At 41.4% G+C, this 15,758-nt stretch overlaps 1 pseudogene across 1 annotated transcript; it reads left to right on the top strand.

The window, feature by feature from the left end:
* Positions 1 to 14,959: 14,959 nt before the first annotated feature.
* Positions 14,960 to 15,500, top strand: LOC149120966 (large ribosomal subunit protein uL23 pseudogene; annotated as a pseudogene). Its single transcript, XR_016225016.1, has one exon. The product of XR_016225016.1 is annotated as a large ribosomal subunit protein uL23 pseudogene (transcript).
* The last annotated feature ends 258 nt before the right edge of the window (positions 15,501 to 15,758 follow it).

The raw sequence follows: 15,758 nt of genomic DNA, 5'->3' as shown, positions 1-15,758 counted from the left end.
TGACATTCCCCCCACCACTATCCATCCCACCCATGCTCCAACCCTTCCTCCTCTTCCCTCTTACATTCCCACTCTTAATTTCTACAAAGACCTATTTTCAGCTTACTTAATGATCATATAGTTAACTCTACACTAAGTAAAAGAGCTCAACAAATAGTATGAAGAAATAAAAAAAAACACTTCGTCAATGGAAGAGACAAGGACTGTAAACAATCATCAAACCTCAAAATATCTATTTCAGTCCAATACATTACATTTCAGGTACTCTATTAGCTAACTCAGATCAGGGAAAACATATATCTGTCTTTTGGGGGCTGACTTATTTCACTAAGTATAATGGTTACAGTTGTGTCTACCTTTTCGTGAAAGAAAGGATTTCATAGTTTTTTACAGCTAAGTAGTACTCTACAGTGTATATATACCGTAAGTTTTTTTCTGTCAACAGTTGATAGACATCTGGGTTGATTCCACACCTTAGCTATTGTGAATTGTGCTACAATGAACATGGGGTACAGATAACTCTTTCATATACTGATTTCTTTTGGTTTGGGTAAATTCCCAGGAGTGGGATGGCTGGATCACGATAGGTCTATATTCAGATTTTTTTAAATTTATTTATTTGACTGGTAGAGTTATAGACAGTGAGAGAGAGAGACAGAGAGAAAGGTCTTCCTTCCATTGGTTCACCCCCCAAATGGCCGCTACGGCCAGCGTGCTGCGCCATTCCGAAGCCAGGAGCCAGGTGCATCTTCCTGGTCTCCCATGAGGGTGCAGGCACCCAAGCACTTGAGCCATCCTCCACTGCCCTCCCAGGCCACAGCAGAGAGCTGGACTGGAAGAGGTGCAACCGGAACTAAAACCCGGTGCCCATATGGGATGCCGGCGCTTCAGGCATTAACCTAGTGAGCCACGGCACTGACTCTATTCAGATTTCTAAGGTATCTCCATATGGTCTTCTACAGTGGCTGTACCAGTTTACATTCCCACCAACAGCTGGACTCAATATTTAGGAGCCAGACAAAAGTATGTGAGCAGGCATTTTAAAAGATTCACTCAAAAATATTTGGAACAGAAACTGGGGTGATTCATTCATTGTGACAAATTTTAATAGGGGAAATGGAGTAAAGGGTATATGGTAGTTTGTAATAAGTACTACCTTACAATATTGTTTTGTGAATTTAGAATTAAATTAAAATAGACAAAAATATTCACAACAGCTTCATTTATGATAGTTAACAAGTAGAAGTAACTAAATGTTCATCAACAGAGAATGGTATATGCATAAAATTTAACATGGCATGGTTTATTGATATAATGAAACACCATTCAGCAATTGAAAAAGTAGCAGACTACTGCATTGAAACATGTAGCAACACAGATGAATCTGAAAAACTTTATTTTAAGAAAATAAGTCGTCCCAGCACTCCAATTCTGATTCTACTCTCTGCTATGGCCTGGGAAAGCCGTGGAAGATGGCTCAAGTCCTTGGGCCCCTGCACCTGTGTGGGAGACCCAGAAGAAGCTCCTAGCTCTTGGCTTCAGATCAGCACAGCTCCAGCCATTGCAGCCAGTTGGGGAGTGAACCAGTAGATGGAAGACCTCTCTCTCTCTCTCTCTCTCTCTGCCTCTCCTTCTCTCTCTGTGTAACTCTTTCCTTAAAGTAAATAAATAAATCTTTAAAAAAAAGAAAGAAAAGAAGATGGGGCCAACGCTGTGGTGTAGCAGGTAAAGCTGCCACCTGCAGTGCTGGCATCCCATGTGAGCCCTGGTTCAAGTCCCAGCTGCTCCACTTCCGATCCAGCTCTCTGCTATGGCCTGGGAAAGCAATAGAAGGTGGCCTAAGTCCTTGGGCCCCTGCACTCTCGTGGGAGACCCGGAAGAAGCACCTGGCTCCTGGCCTCGAATCAACACAGTTCTACCTATTGTAGCCATCTGAGGAATGATCAGCCCAGCTCTGACCATTGCAACCGTTTGGGGCGTGAACCAGCAGATGGAAGACCTTTCTCTCTGTCTCTCCCTCTCTCTGTCTACAACTCTACCTCAAAAAAATAAAATATTTTTTAAAAAAGAAAACAAATCATAAAGAAGTACATACTGTATATTTCTATTTACAGTAAACCCCAAGAACAGGCAAAATTAATGAAAAAATTTTGAATACTCATCCCATTTGCGTATAAATAATTGTACCTCTTATTCTACACATAATAAAAACTGAAGCTGCTACACCAGATTAGCAAGGTTGTGTGAATAATTATCAACAAAACTGAAATACGAATTCCCAGACATAGGCTGCCTCTTCCCAGCTAATAATTATTCAGTCAACACATGACTATGGAGTCTACTCTTATTTCCAGGTGCTGTGCTATGCATAGAAATCAATGATAGGCCGGCACCACAGCTCACTAGGCTAATCCTCCGCCTGCAGCGCCGGCACACCAGGTTCTAGGCCTTGTTGGGGCGCCGGATTCTGTCCCGGTTGCCCCTCTTCCAGGCCAGCTCTCTGCTGTGGCCAGGGAGTGCAGTGGAGGATGGCCCAAGTGCTTGGGCCCTGCACCCACATGGGAGACCAGGAGAAGCACCTGGCTCCTGGCTTTGGATCAGCGCGGTGCGCCGCGGCCGACCACAGCAGCCATTGGAGGGTGAACCAATGGCAAAGGAAGACCTTTCTCTCTGTCTCTCTTTCACTGTCCACTTTGCCTGTCAAAAAAATTTTTTTTAATTTTTTTTAAAAAATCAATCATAAATATAAACATAAAATAAAAATGCAAACATAAATCATCCTAGATGCCCACTAATATATGAATAAACAAATAAAATGTGGTACATATGCACAATGGAATATTATTCAACCATAAAAATGAATGAAATCCTGTCATTTGTGGCAAAATGGATGAAACATGAAGACAGTATTTTAAGTAAAATAAACCATGCACTGAAAGACAGTATGGTCTCTCTCATACGAGGAAGCTATGAAAGTTTATCTCAAAGTTGAAGAGAGGAGTATAGTCATTACTGCTGACTAGGAAGAGCAGGTAGTAGGGGGCTTAGAGGGAGGCTGGATATGGGCACCAAAACACAGTTAGATAGGAAGAATCAGCTGAGTGTTGTCCAGCATGGAATGAGTAACTATAGCTCACAATAATCTATCAAATAGTTTATGAAGAAATAGAAGAGGGAGCTCGAAGGCTCTAAGAATAGAGAAATGACAAGGATGAGTAGATACTCGGAGTAGCAGTTAAGATGTCAGTTGGGATGCCCACATCTGACCTACGAGTGTCTTCGTTTGAGTCCTGGCTCTGCTCCCTATTCCACCTTGCTGCTTATGCATACCCTGGGAGGCAGTAGGTAATGGCTCAAGTGACTGGGTCTTCGCCAAACACATAGGAGACCCAGACTAAGTTCAAGGCTCCTGGCTTTGGCCTAACCACATCTCAGCTATTGAGGGCATTTGAGGAGTAAACCAGTAGATGGGAGACCTCTGTGTGTGGGGGTGTAGGTGTGGGTGTATCTATGTCTAGCTCCTGCTCTTCGTCCTTCAAATAAATTATTTTAAAAAAAGGAAATAAGGAAATATAAATGCTAATTACCTTGTTTTGATCAATACATATTGTATACATGCACTGAAATATCATACTACATGCCATAAATACATATAATCATGTGTTCATTAAAAAGAAAATGTTTCAAAGAATAAAGTGGCCGGCGCCACGGCTCAATGGGCTAATCTTCCGCCTGTGGCACCGGCACACCGGGTTCTAGTCCCGGTCGGGGCACTGGATTCTGTCCCGGTTGCCCCTCTTCCAGGCCAGCTCTCTGCTGTGGCCAGGGAGTGCAGTGGAGGATGGCCCAAGTGCTTGGGCCCTGCACCCACATGGGAGACCAGGAGAAGTACCTGGCTCCTGGCTTCAGATCAGCGTGGTACACCAGCCGCAGCAGCCATTGGAGGGTGAACCAACGGAAAAGGAAGACCTTTCTCTCTGTCTCTCTTTCTCTCACTGTCCACTCTGCCTGCCAAAAAAAAAAAAAAGAAAGAATAAAGTAACAAAAATGATATAAAAATAAAATATACTTGGCCTAGGCCATAACTGGCAATAAAGCACAGATGGTGAGACCATATGCACAGCTAACCAAATATATTCAGGTGTGGTTATTTGTTGCAGTGGTTAAGCCCCCACTTGGGTCATACACATCCCATATCAAAGTGACTTGGTTCCAGTCCTGGCTCTACTCCTAATTCCAGCTTTCTTCTAATGCTCACTTAGGAGACAGAAGATAATAACTCAGGTGATTGAGTCCCTGCCACCCACATTGGACTGAGTTCCCAGATTCCAACTTTGGCTTGGTCCAACCCTGGCTGTTGTGGTCATTTGGGAAGTGGATGGAAGATTTCTCCCTCTCTCTATAATTTTCTTTGATTTGTTTTTATGATTTGCTTATTTATTTGAAAGGCAGAGTTATAGAGAAGGAGAGAGAGAGACAGAGACAGAGACAGTGAGAGCGAGAGAGAGAGAGAGCTTGTTGATTCCCCTATGCAATGGTTCAGTCCCCAAATGCCTGCAATAGCCAGGAAATTAGGAAGTGGAAACTCAATACATATCTCCAGTATTTGTGTGGCAGGGATGTCATCACCTTTGTTAACTCACAGAAGTTGGAATCAGGAACAAAACTGGATCTCAAATCCAAGCACTCCAATACGAGATGGAGGAGTCTCAACCAATGTCTTTTTTTAAAAAAAGATTTTATTTATTTATTTGACAGGTAGAGTTACAAACAATGAGAGAGAGAGACAGGTCTTCCTTCCATTGGTTCACTCCCCAAATGGCCACGACGGCTGGTGCTGTGCCGATCCGAAGCCAGGAGCCAGGTGCCTCCTCCTAGTCTCCCATGTGGGTGCAGGGGCCCAAGTACCATCCTCCACTGCTTTCCTAGGCCACAGCAGAGAGCTGGACTGGAAGAGGAGCAACCAGGACTAGAAACAGCGCCCACATGGGATGCCTGCACCCACAGGTAGAGGATTAACCTAGCGCACCACAGTGCCAGCCCCTCAACCAATGTCTTAATTGGTAGGCTAAATAGGGTCTTTTTGGATAGGCCCATGGTGATGTATTAAGAACATGGCAGTGGATGATGGAAAGGGTCCAGATTTCCAGGCAGTATGCAGCATTCAGACAACAGGCAGTTGGAGGTATAGGCATCACTTTAGGCTCAGTGAAGGTTGAGATGAATGAAGTAATGCTTGTCCTCAAGGAATTCACAATATTGTAGCTTCAATCAAGTGCTTTAGCAAAAGAGAAGGGATAAACTCTTAGATTTCTCAAGAGGTGGAATCGGAAGCAGGTTTGGAGTTAGGACAGAAAATAGTGGGCTCCTTTCACATGAATGTGTGTATTCTGGATAGAGTAAGGGCAAGAATCTAAAGGTATAAAACTTACCCTGTTAAGTTTTATTCTGTGAATTATCAATTGATAATTATCCCTCCCTCCCTCCACTTCAAATTTCAAAGTTAATGTTTTGCATTTAAAATGAATGCCCATTAACCTATGCATTTTATGTTCTAGAGAGAAAATAGCCCTGATGAAGGCTTAGATCTAATGTGTGAATGTTGATCTTGAATTACACCAGAGTTCCCAAACATCTGATGCTCTCCACCACCTCTGGAATCATTCATTCTAGTTCATCATCAGTCCTACATCATCCAGTTTAGAGATCAGGTCAAACCTCAGGTTCTTGAAAGAGGAAAGGATAAAGCTTTATCTGATTTAGCACTCAGCACATTGCCCTTGGCCTCCTAGAAGCAGCTGTCTGAACAAACCAGGAGCAAACATCCCTCAGGGCTAAATTCTAAAGTTCTCTTGTGAAATTACAAAATACAGGAGAGTAGAAATGACTTCCCTTGGAAAACAACTCTTATAGAAGATGCTGAGGAGTGACTACACTGAGACAAAACAGTCAATGAAAAGATAAACTGATTGTTTGCTGTGAGAATGACAAAGAAAATTTGTAATTTTTTCTTTCTTTCCTGTTCAATGATGTTGTATTAATTACAAAAGTTCAGATGAAAAGAACAAAAATGGCGCATGTGTCTATGCGCTACCAACTCAATTCAATGGGAAGAATATCTTCCATGATGCCTGTGGCCCAAAGCACTAAATGATTAAAGACTTCCTCCATCCCAAGTCCTCTCTTGTAGCACTATTTAAACAAAAAAGTTAGATGTTACATAGGCAGCCTGTACTGCAGTCTCAGACATGAGAAACTAAAGAGAGCTTTCATATATTATTGGTATTGTTTGAGTTTTGTTTATAATTGCTTCAAAAGCATAGCATATCAGTGACAGCATACTTGGATTTCATCATAATTACAGTTGAAACAAATTTTTTTTAATTTATTTGGGGTAGCACTGTGGTACAGCAGGTTAATACCTTGGCCTGCAGTGCCGGCATCTCATATGGGCACCAGTTCGAGTCCCAGCTGTTCTTCTTCCCATCCAGCTCTCTGCTATGGCCTGGGAAAGCAGTAGAAGATGGTCCAAGTCCTTGGGCCCCTGCACCCACGTGGGAGACTGAGAAGAAACTCCTGGCTCCTGGCTTCAGATCAGCTCAACTCTGATCTTTATGGCCAACTGGGGAGCGAACCAATGGATGGAAGACCTTTCTCTCTCTAGCTCTACCTCTCTCTGTAACTCTGCCTTTCAAATATATAAAATAAATCTTTAAGAAAATGATTTATTTATTTATTAGAAAGGCAGAGTTACAGAGGCAGAGAGAGAGAGTGAGAGAGAAAGAGAGAGAGAGAGATCTTTCATCTGCTGGTTCACTCCCCAGATGGTCATAAAGGCCAGAGCTAAGCCAATCAGAAGCCAGCAGCTTCTTGCAATCCAAAGCCAGGAGCCTGGAGCTTCTTCTGGGTCTCCCTCATGGGTTCAGGGGCCCAAGGACTTGGGCCACCTTCTACTGCTTCCCCAGGCCATGGCAGAGTCCTGGATCAGAAGTGGAGCAGCCAGGACTCGAACCAGTGCCCATATGGGATGGCAGCACTGTGGTGGTGGGTTTCCCTGCTATGCCACAGCGCCAGCCCCAAAACAAACAATTAAAACCAGATGTGTTAGTACTCTTTTGGCATGGTTGTGTGCTCAGCTTAAGAATATTTATTCAAGATGCAAGATATATCACCAGGACTTTCTTTTTTTCATATTCTGTCACAAGTTACAAGAAGCCTTAATTATGAAAGTTTAATTGAGTCACATGATTTTGTATCAATATGCACTGTGAAATATTTTCCTCATGCCAATTGGAAAGATACTACTCTTAGTTAGGTTTATACAACCCTACCACTTTCATCCTTCTCCATCCTTCTGAAATAGATCTGGCTTCTGGCAAATCAAGTCAGTAAACAGAATTTATTTTTTCCTTGTAATGGTTTTTCTTTAAAAAAAAAATAAGTGCAACACAGATAATGAAGCAGGACTGGAATAAATGGCTATCAGCTCAACAAACCTTAAGTAAATTTTATGCCTGGTGCTGCCATTGGTATTCAATATTACTAGATATTTTACCTTGAATAATCACTGATGGACATTGATTTTTGTCTTTGCTCTTCACAGCACAGCAAAATTAATGTGAAAGTCAGACTCAAATGAGTCCCAATGGTGTCCTCCGATCTCTGCTGAGAAGCACATTTCAAATACAGAAGAAATGGCAACCAGCTGAGACCCAGCATAACTTGTATTGTAACAATTAATGGATATGAATGGCCCTCACAGGAGAGCTCAGGTTACCTTTATATCAACTTTGGAGGTGAGAGTCTGAAACAGTTCATTGAGGTTAATATGTAGTGGTTTTATGATTTGATTAATCCTCACCAATTAAAATGATGATGTTTCTCTTTTTTTCACATTATATTTTCATAATTATTCTTCTGAGTATGTGGATGTAACCATAAAATGTCAATAAGGGGGCAATAATTACATAGGAGTTTAGAGTCAGGGAAAAAATAATTTCCCAAATGCAATTTAAAGGAAAAAAAAGAGTAAAGAAGAGATAGAATGCAATGCAGTGTTTAGTGGGAACAGTAGGTATAGTTCTTTACCCTTGATTCAATCGGGCATGCTGGTGATCTGCCACACTGACAGCACCTAAAATGACATTCTACCCTGTTTGACAACACTAATTCAGAGCATGTAATGGAACACCCAGGATAACATGAGCAATCATTTTACATGAGCTTTGGCCCATTAAAGATAGTGAATCTTCATAGACAGGGAATAGTTTTGTTTTTTTTTTTTCATCTCCCAGTATCTAACCCAGTTCAACTGACATAGGAGATAAGTAGGTGCTTTGTAAACTTTGAGGTTTAACAAATAAAAGCCTTGGCTTTTATTACCTTTATGTAGCAGATATAGTTGATGCTTAATTCTCTAGCCCTTGACCCTTACTTCTAAGATCTATACTCACCAGTGGCATTAAAAGGCAAACACATGCAATTATCTGCCTGAAGTATTTCCTGTCATCCAAGCATTCTTAGTCAAGTGAGTTCTACCTCTATACACAATAAATTACAGCAGAAGTTACTGAAGAACTACATCAGAATCTTCAGATGTCAGATGGGGAAGCACTAAGGAATCATCCTCAATGTCCACCAGAATTTTTCACGGGACTAATCCTAGGTTCACAGCACTAATCACCTAATTAATGCATTCTGTATTTTTTCCTTCCCTTGTCTGTCTCACTTTGTGCAACCCCCTACCGGTTCCTCGTGGAATCACCTTTCAAATATATTAGTACTTTATGCATGAGTTAGCTGACAAGGAAACCCGAACTAAGGCACACTGTTGTGAATATTCCTCAGGATGCTCAAAAAAAAAAAAAAAAAAAAAAGGAATGATGAATGGCATCTTAAGCCACATCACATTTTAAAAGGCAATGCAACCAGGTAGCTATAATGCTCAATCCCAGAACCTGCAGCTTGACACCTCTGCACTGTACCGACATGCTTTCAGGCATGTATGCAATTGTAGATGTCTTATAGGTGTTTGTATTATATTTATAGCACCTGCTCCGGGACTGAAACAGTGAATACAAAACCAAAAATGTTCTACACAGTTAATCAGATTGCTTCATGCCCAGGACAAAAACCAAATCCAATCATTTATCTGCAGTGCTTTTTCAGTCCAATCTTATCCCTTGAGCTGTCTGTGCAACACAGACCAAAGAGGAAATTTGGCAATTATTTGGTATAATTTAATCAAAATAGATGGCAAATCAAATAATACAAGACATAAAGTTACATGGGGACTTGATTTTATCTGTGTTGATGACACAACTGCCAAATTACCACTTTAATCTCTCTTGAATCTTTATATCCCTTAATGGAACCAGTGTAATATCATTGGATTTTCTTTGTTACCGTTTCCACAATCAAGAGACTTTTGATCAATTGGATTGATTTTCTTATTCACACTCTACCTGAGCATTTTGAAATACATTATTTCAAATATTAAGACTAGATTTTTTCTTTTTACTGTGGGTGCTTGTATTAGTAACCAGTGAAAGAGGAGAAAACAAAAAATCCTTGAAGGAAACATACAGCTCATTAAATTTATACTAATCATGTGACGTTGAAAAAGTTCTTGATCCCTCTGAATAAATTTTTTCATCTTAATAATTCAAATAATAATTCTCAGTTTTCAGAGGTTTTGCAAAAATTAGAAGTAAAATATTTAGTGTTGTTGATATATTGCAAGTGCTCATAGTTGTAATATTTGCTATGATATTGCTCAATCTTTCCAGGCTAATTTCTAGTCCAACAGTATTAATTGCCTCTGAAATTGATAATGCTTCTTTGGGAAAGTTTTATATTCCGTGGTTGTCTCAATTCACACAGGGCCCAGGTTTTCCTATACTTATAATTTCAATCAAGTCAACAAATAAAGCTTTGCATGGGCAGCCCATGATATAGAACTGGGGGTACCTGCTTCTGTATGTGAAATAGTTTCCACTCAAAGGAAATGTAATTTCAAAATAAATCTAACAATTTGATAAAGTTTAATATGTTACTAAATTGGAAAAGAAAGTAAATTTGAAGTTATTGTTATTTTAGTTTAGTTTATTTAGTTTATTGTTAGTTTAGTTTAGTTATATTTTAAGATTCAACCTACTAAATAATCAGCTGTTACAAATAGTTATTGTAGAATTACAAAGAGTAAATAAGATAATTAAAGCATCTAGCACAGTGCTGGGCACAGAGGCACTCAGAGAAGTACAACTCCTTAACAGAAGAAAAACATGATAACTGCTTACTGTTTCTGCTCTTCCATGGTACAAGATAACTTGTATTGATATATACTACTTTACCTTAATGTTATACTTCAGAGGAACTGAATATATAATGTTTCCTTCTGCAGTGAAGACCCAGAGACATCATTCATAATGAAGCAAAATTTTAAATTTCTTCTTCAATTTTTGTCCATGAACTGCAATTGTTTTCTATCTTGAAACTACACAGCAGAGAAATATTCCCAACATTCATTCTCAGTAATTTAAATTTAAGCTTTTTGATATTATGGAGAATAAGAATCGTCAGTCTTAGGACGTTTCCTCCTCTGGACTTACTGTCAGGATGAAATGCAACCCTGCACACAATTTGCAAATGTGATCCAGATAAATAAAAAACAAATTTATGTCCAGAAAGCATTCCTAAATTTCACATCTGGCATCTGTCTTTCCAGGAGATATATAATCCAACTAAGAGACAAGATATTGTCTTTCTCTCTCTCTCTCTATCTCTCTCACTTTCTCTCTCTCTCTCTCTCTCCTAAGTTTTATTTGTTTGTGGCCGGCGCTGCGGCTCAATAGGCTAATCCTCCACTTGCAGCGCCGGCACACCGGGTTCTAGTCCCGGTCAGGGCGTCAGATTCTGTCCCGGTTGCCTCTCTTCCAGTCCAGCTCTCTGCTGTGGCCCGGGAGTGCAGTGCAGGATGACCCAAGTGTTTGGGCCCTGCACCCGCATGGGAGACCAGGAGAAGCACCTGGCTCCTGGCTTCGGATCAGTGCAGTATGCCGGCTGCAGCGCACCAGCTGCAGTGGCCATTGAGGGGTGAACCAACGGCAAAGGAAGACCTTTCTCTCTGTCTCTCACTGTCTACTCTGCCTGTCAAAAAAAAGATTTATTTGTTTGACAGGCAGAGGCAGAGAGAGAGAGAGAGAGAGAGAGAGAGAGAGAGAGATCCTCCATCCGCTGGTTCACTCTTCAGATGGCCACAGTGGCCGGAATTGCGCCAGTCCAAAGCCAGGAGCCTGGAGCTTCCTCCGGGTCCCTAACACCGGTGCAGGGGTCCAAGGCGTGGGTGCGGAGCCCAAGGACTTGGTCCATCTTCCACTGCTTTCCCAGGCCATAGTAGAGAGCTGGATGGGAAGTGGAGCAGCCAGGACTCGAACCAGCGTCCACATGGGTTGCCAGCACTGCAGTCAGGGGCTTTACCCACTATGCCATAGCGCCTGCCCCTGTCTACTTTCTTCAAAGTCCAAAAAGATCATGGCATTGTAGGTTTATGCAACAATAACACATGGTGCATACATGCCTAAAGACAAAATTATAGCTGATACTTTCATTTAATATACCATTCTTTCATTTTAATATTAAAACTTTCCACCAAGCAACTGATTGGAAAGTTCATGGTATGTGCAAAGGACCTTTTTATTTTCAATTAGGCATGCCCATTAAATAAATGAATGTGAGGATTTGGGTCCTCCACACCTTCTAATTAGCAGCTACATTAACTAAATTTGGATGATAAATCATTTAATAACTCATAAGAAAATAAATATGACATAAAAGATCATTGCAATTTTGTACTGTTTGCTTTCCTTTTAATTATAATTGAAGAAGAAATTTGGCCCTATAGGTTGCTGTTTGGGATGAAAATGGAGGTGGGAACTCATTTTACAAACACAGTTCCTGGGCTTGGTCATCTTGGAATTTAACACTGAAAATGAATCCAGCAATCATGATGCTACACTATAAATGTTCCATCCTGGAGCCAGGATGGGAGTTAGAAATTTTTTTTTCTATTTCAATAATAACCTATTGCCTTGCATATACCAATAGGTACTAAAGCCAAATTCATTGCAAGAAAAATTAATATTAGGTCTCATTGCTTAAATAATAATTAAATGTGGCTGGTTAACTACACTAGATATGACAGTCTGTTAGGAAATGGTCCATGAAAGCTCTGAAGTCTTTAGATATATTATCATCTCAATGGACTTAAAGTCCCTTTCTGCAGAAAATGTGAATGCAATCTCAGAATTTCCTGCAGAATCATATATTCATGGACATATCTGAAGGTATAAGTGTCTACAAGTAAAGTGGTCTCCATGATTCCAAAACAATTCAACAGCAAACAAGTTTAGCAAATATGTCCTTTTCTGTACCATTGTCATAAAATTTCCTTTACGTTGAACATTTTCTTAAATATTTATTTATTTGAAAGGCTGAGTTACAGAGAAAAACAGAGGTATAAACAGAGAGAGAGAGAGAGAGAGAGAGGTCTTCCATCTGCTGGTCTACACCCGAAATGGCCATGACAGCTGAAGCTGGGCCAGTCCGAAGCCAGGAGCCAGGAGTTTCCTCTGGGTCTCCCATGTGCATGCGGGACCCCAAGTACTTGGACCATCTTCCACTGCTTTCCCAGGCACATTAGCAGAGAGCTGGATCAGAAGAAAGCAGCTGGAACTAGAACCAGCTCCCATATGGGATGCCATCATCACAGGCAGCAGCTTTACCTGCTGCACCACAGCACCAGCTCCCTAAATTGAACATTATTATCACAACTTTAAGAATGGAAATCTATCAGCAACTTGAAAAAAGCCATATGACACAGCATATTGTATTTTCCAAAGACACTCACAACAAAACCTCCTATCCCATGTATTCCTCTACAGTGTAACCATGAAGTGCCCTGCCTCCTCTTCCCTTTGTTCTGGGTAATCTTGTGACTACTCACACCAACAGGATGACAGAAGTGATGGTTTTTGACTTCCAATGCTAGATCACAAAAGACCATTCAGCTTCCATATTGTTCTCTTGGAATATTATTTTGGGAGAATCCGGGGACCGTGTAAGACCGAGACCTCACATATAGGTACTTCAGTCAATAGTCCCCACTAAGCTAACAGAACAACATCTACTGCCAGTCATCTTGGACACTCAGCCCAGCTGAAACTCCAGATGCTTCAGTTCCAGGCAACATCCAACTGAACTCACATGACAGATCCCTAAAGAGGACTTCCCTGCCTGGCCTCTTACAATTTAAGAATTTCTAGTCCACAAAATCATGAGAAAAATAAAATAGCTGTTTTAAGCGACTAGGGTATAGGGCAATAATAACGAGAACTTCCACTAGCAAATCATCCAGCTAGAATTCAGAGCTGGGTTATATCTAATCCAGGGGTGTTATATTTCCCATTGCTCAAGCTGTGGAGCTAAACCAAAAGCATAAAGGGGGTCTTTGAGACACTGGAACCTAGATCATGTCTTACAGCTTAGTGATCAGTTTGAAGATAAAAATGTACCCAAAAAAGGTTTTACGCATATTCCTCAACCCCACTCCCAAGAAATATTCTGTTACATTTCTTATTAATTAAATATAGTAAGTAATTGGAAAGTGGACACTTGTTTAGATTTTAGATTTAACCCAACCCACAGAAGGCTAGAGACAGTTCATGGATGTAGTCCTTTCCTAAGGGTGAAACAGAGCAATAGCACATATTCTTGTCAATCATCAAACACGATACACTGAGTATCCATGGTGAACAAATAATCCTAGTATGGTGTGGTAGGAGAACAAACACATGTGAAATATGTAAAATGATATCACAGTTAATTTATTCTTTGTTCAAATACTTGTGTTTCCACAAAAGATCTGAGGCATCATAGAAACAAGGGGAGAGAAATCCTGATGAAAGGGAAGCAATCTAGGCCGGCGCCGCGACTCAATAGGCTAATCCTCCGCCTAGCGGCGCCAGCACACCGGGTTCTAGTCCCAGTAGAGGTGCCTGATTCTGTCCCGGTTGCCCCTCTTCCAGGCCAGCTCTCTGCTATGGCCCGGGAGTGCAATGGAGGATGGTCCAAGTGCTTGGGCCCTGCACCCCCATGGGAGACCAGGAGAAGCACCTGGCTCCTGCCATCGAATCAGCGCGGGGCGCCAGCCACAGCGCGCCGCCCACGGCGGCCATTGGAGGGTGAACCAACGGCAAAGGGAGACCTTTCTCTCTGTCTCTCTCTCTCACTGTCCACTCTGCCTGTAAAAAAGAAAAAAAAGGGGGGGGGAGCAATCTAACATTTGAAGACACAAAGTAGACATTGCTTTTGTAGCAAAGCTATAAAATAATTCATTTTCCTCATTTGAAAATAAGAAGACAGATGTAGAGATTAGGTGTTGACTTTGTTTTTGGAGCTTGTGAATTTGGAAACACACTTTCTACTCATTGTGTAACGAATGAAGGTCAAGATGGACAACAACATATAGTAGATACTGAAGTTGAGGCTCAGGACAGCTCTTGAAATATAGAAAATAAGAATTAATGACATCTCCCTCCCCCATACCAAAAAAAAAAAAAAAACAGCAGTTGCACATGCATGCCAATTTGCCTCCCTGTTTTCTACATCACTAAATTTTCTGAATCCTCTAATTCCTTTCCCACCTTTGAGTGGAATTAAAGCTAGAATTCCCACCACTTATCCCACTTGATTCTTGAGGTCATCTTCACACATGCTGCCTTTTTCTCCATTAACTTTCCCTAAGCCATAAATGTGCTACCCATATCAAGCACTTTTTTTTAAAACTCTTACTTTCACTTCTCTCCTTTCCTTGATGAGAGGTAGGCCTGAAAATGCTTAGTTACAGCCAAACATTACAAGCATTCATATTCATCTATGCCTGTTAAGAATCCTAGACACCTTTTCACCAAGATGGCGCCGAAGGCGAAGAAGGAAGTTCCTGCCCCTCCTAAAGTCGAAGCCAAAGCGAAGGCCTTGAAGGCCAAGAAGGCAGTGCTGAAAGGCGTCCACAGCCACAAGAAGAAGAAGATCCGCACGTCCCCCACCTTCCGGCGGCCCAAGACGCTACGCCTCCGACTGCAGCCCAAATACCCTCGGAAAAGTGCCCCCAGGAGAAACAAGCTTGACCACTATGCCATCATCAAGTTCCCCCTGACCACGGAGTCGGCCATGAAGAAGATAGAAGACAACAACACACTGGTGTTCATTGTGGATGTCAAGGCCAACAAGCACCAGATCAAACAAGCTGTGAAGAAACTCTATGACATTGATGTGGCCAAAGTCAACACCCTGATCAGACCTGACGGAGAGAAGAAGGCGTGTGTGCGGCTGGCTCCTGACTATGATGCTCTGGACGTTGCCAACAAAATTGGGATCATCTGAACGGAGTCCAGCTGGCTAATTCTAAATATATGTTTTTTCACCATATAAAAAAAAAAAAAAAAGAATCCTAGACAATCATACTAAGAGTTTAGAGAAAGAAAACTTTCTGGACCTGAACTTGTCAGGAATGCTTGTGGCTTGAGGGACAGGCATTTGATGTAGAGGTGAAGATGCCAGTTAGGATGTTCACATGTCACATCAGAGGATGTGGGTTTAATTTCTGTCTTTAACTTTGAACGCCAGCTTCCTATTAATGTAGACTCTGAGAAGCAGCAGTGATGGCTCAAGTACTTGGGTCCTGCAGCCCATGCAGGAGA

The sequence above is a fragment of the Oryctolagus cuniculus genome, chromosome 18 (genome assembly GCF_051225735.1).
Source record: "Oryctolagus cuniculus isolate XC-2025 breed Fujian yellow rabbit chromosome 18, ASM5122573v1, whole genome shotgun sequence".
Lineage (NCBI taxonomy): Eukaryota > Metazoa > Chordata > Mammalia > Lagomorpha > Leporidae > Oryctolagus > Oryctolagus cuniculus.
Note: the sequence above shows the minus strand (reverse complement) of the source record. Positions and strands in the feature narration are given on the sequence as shown.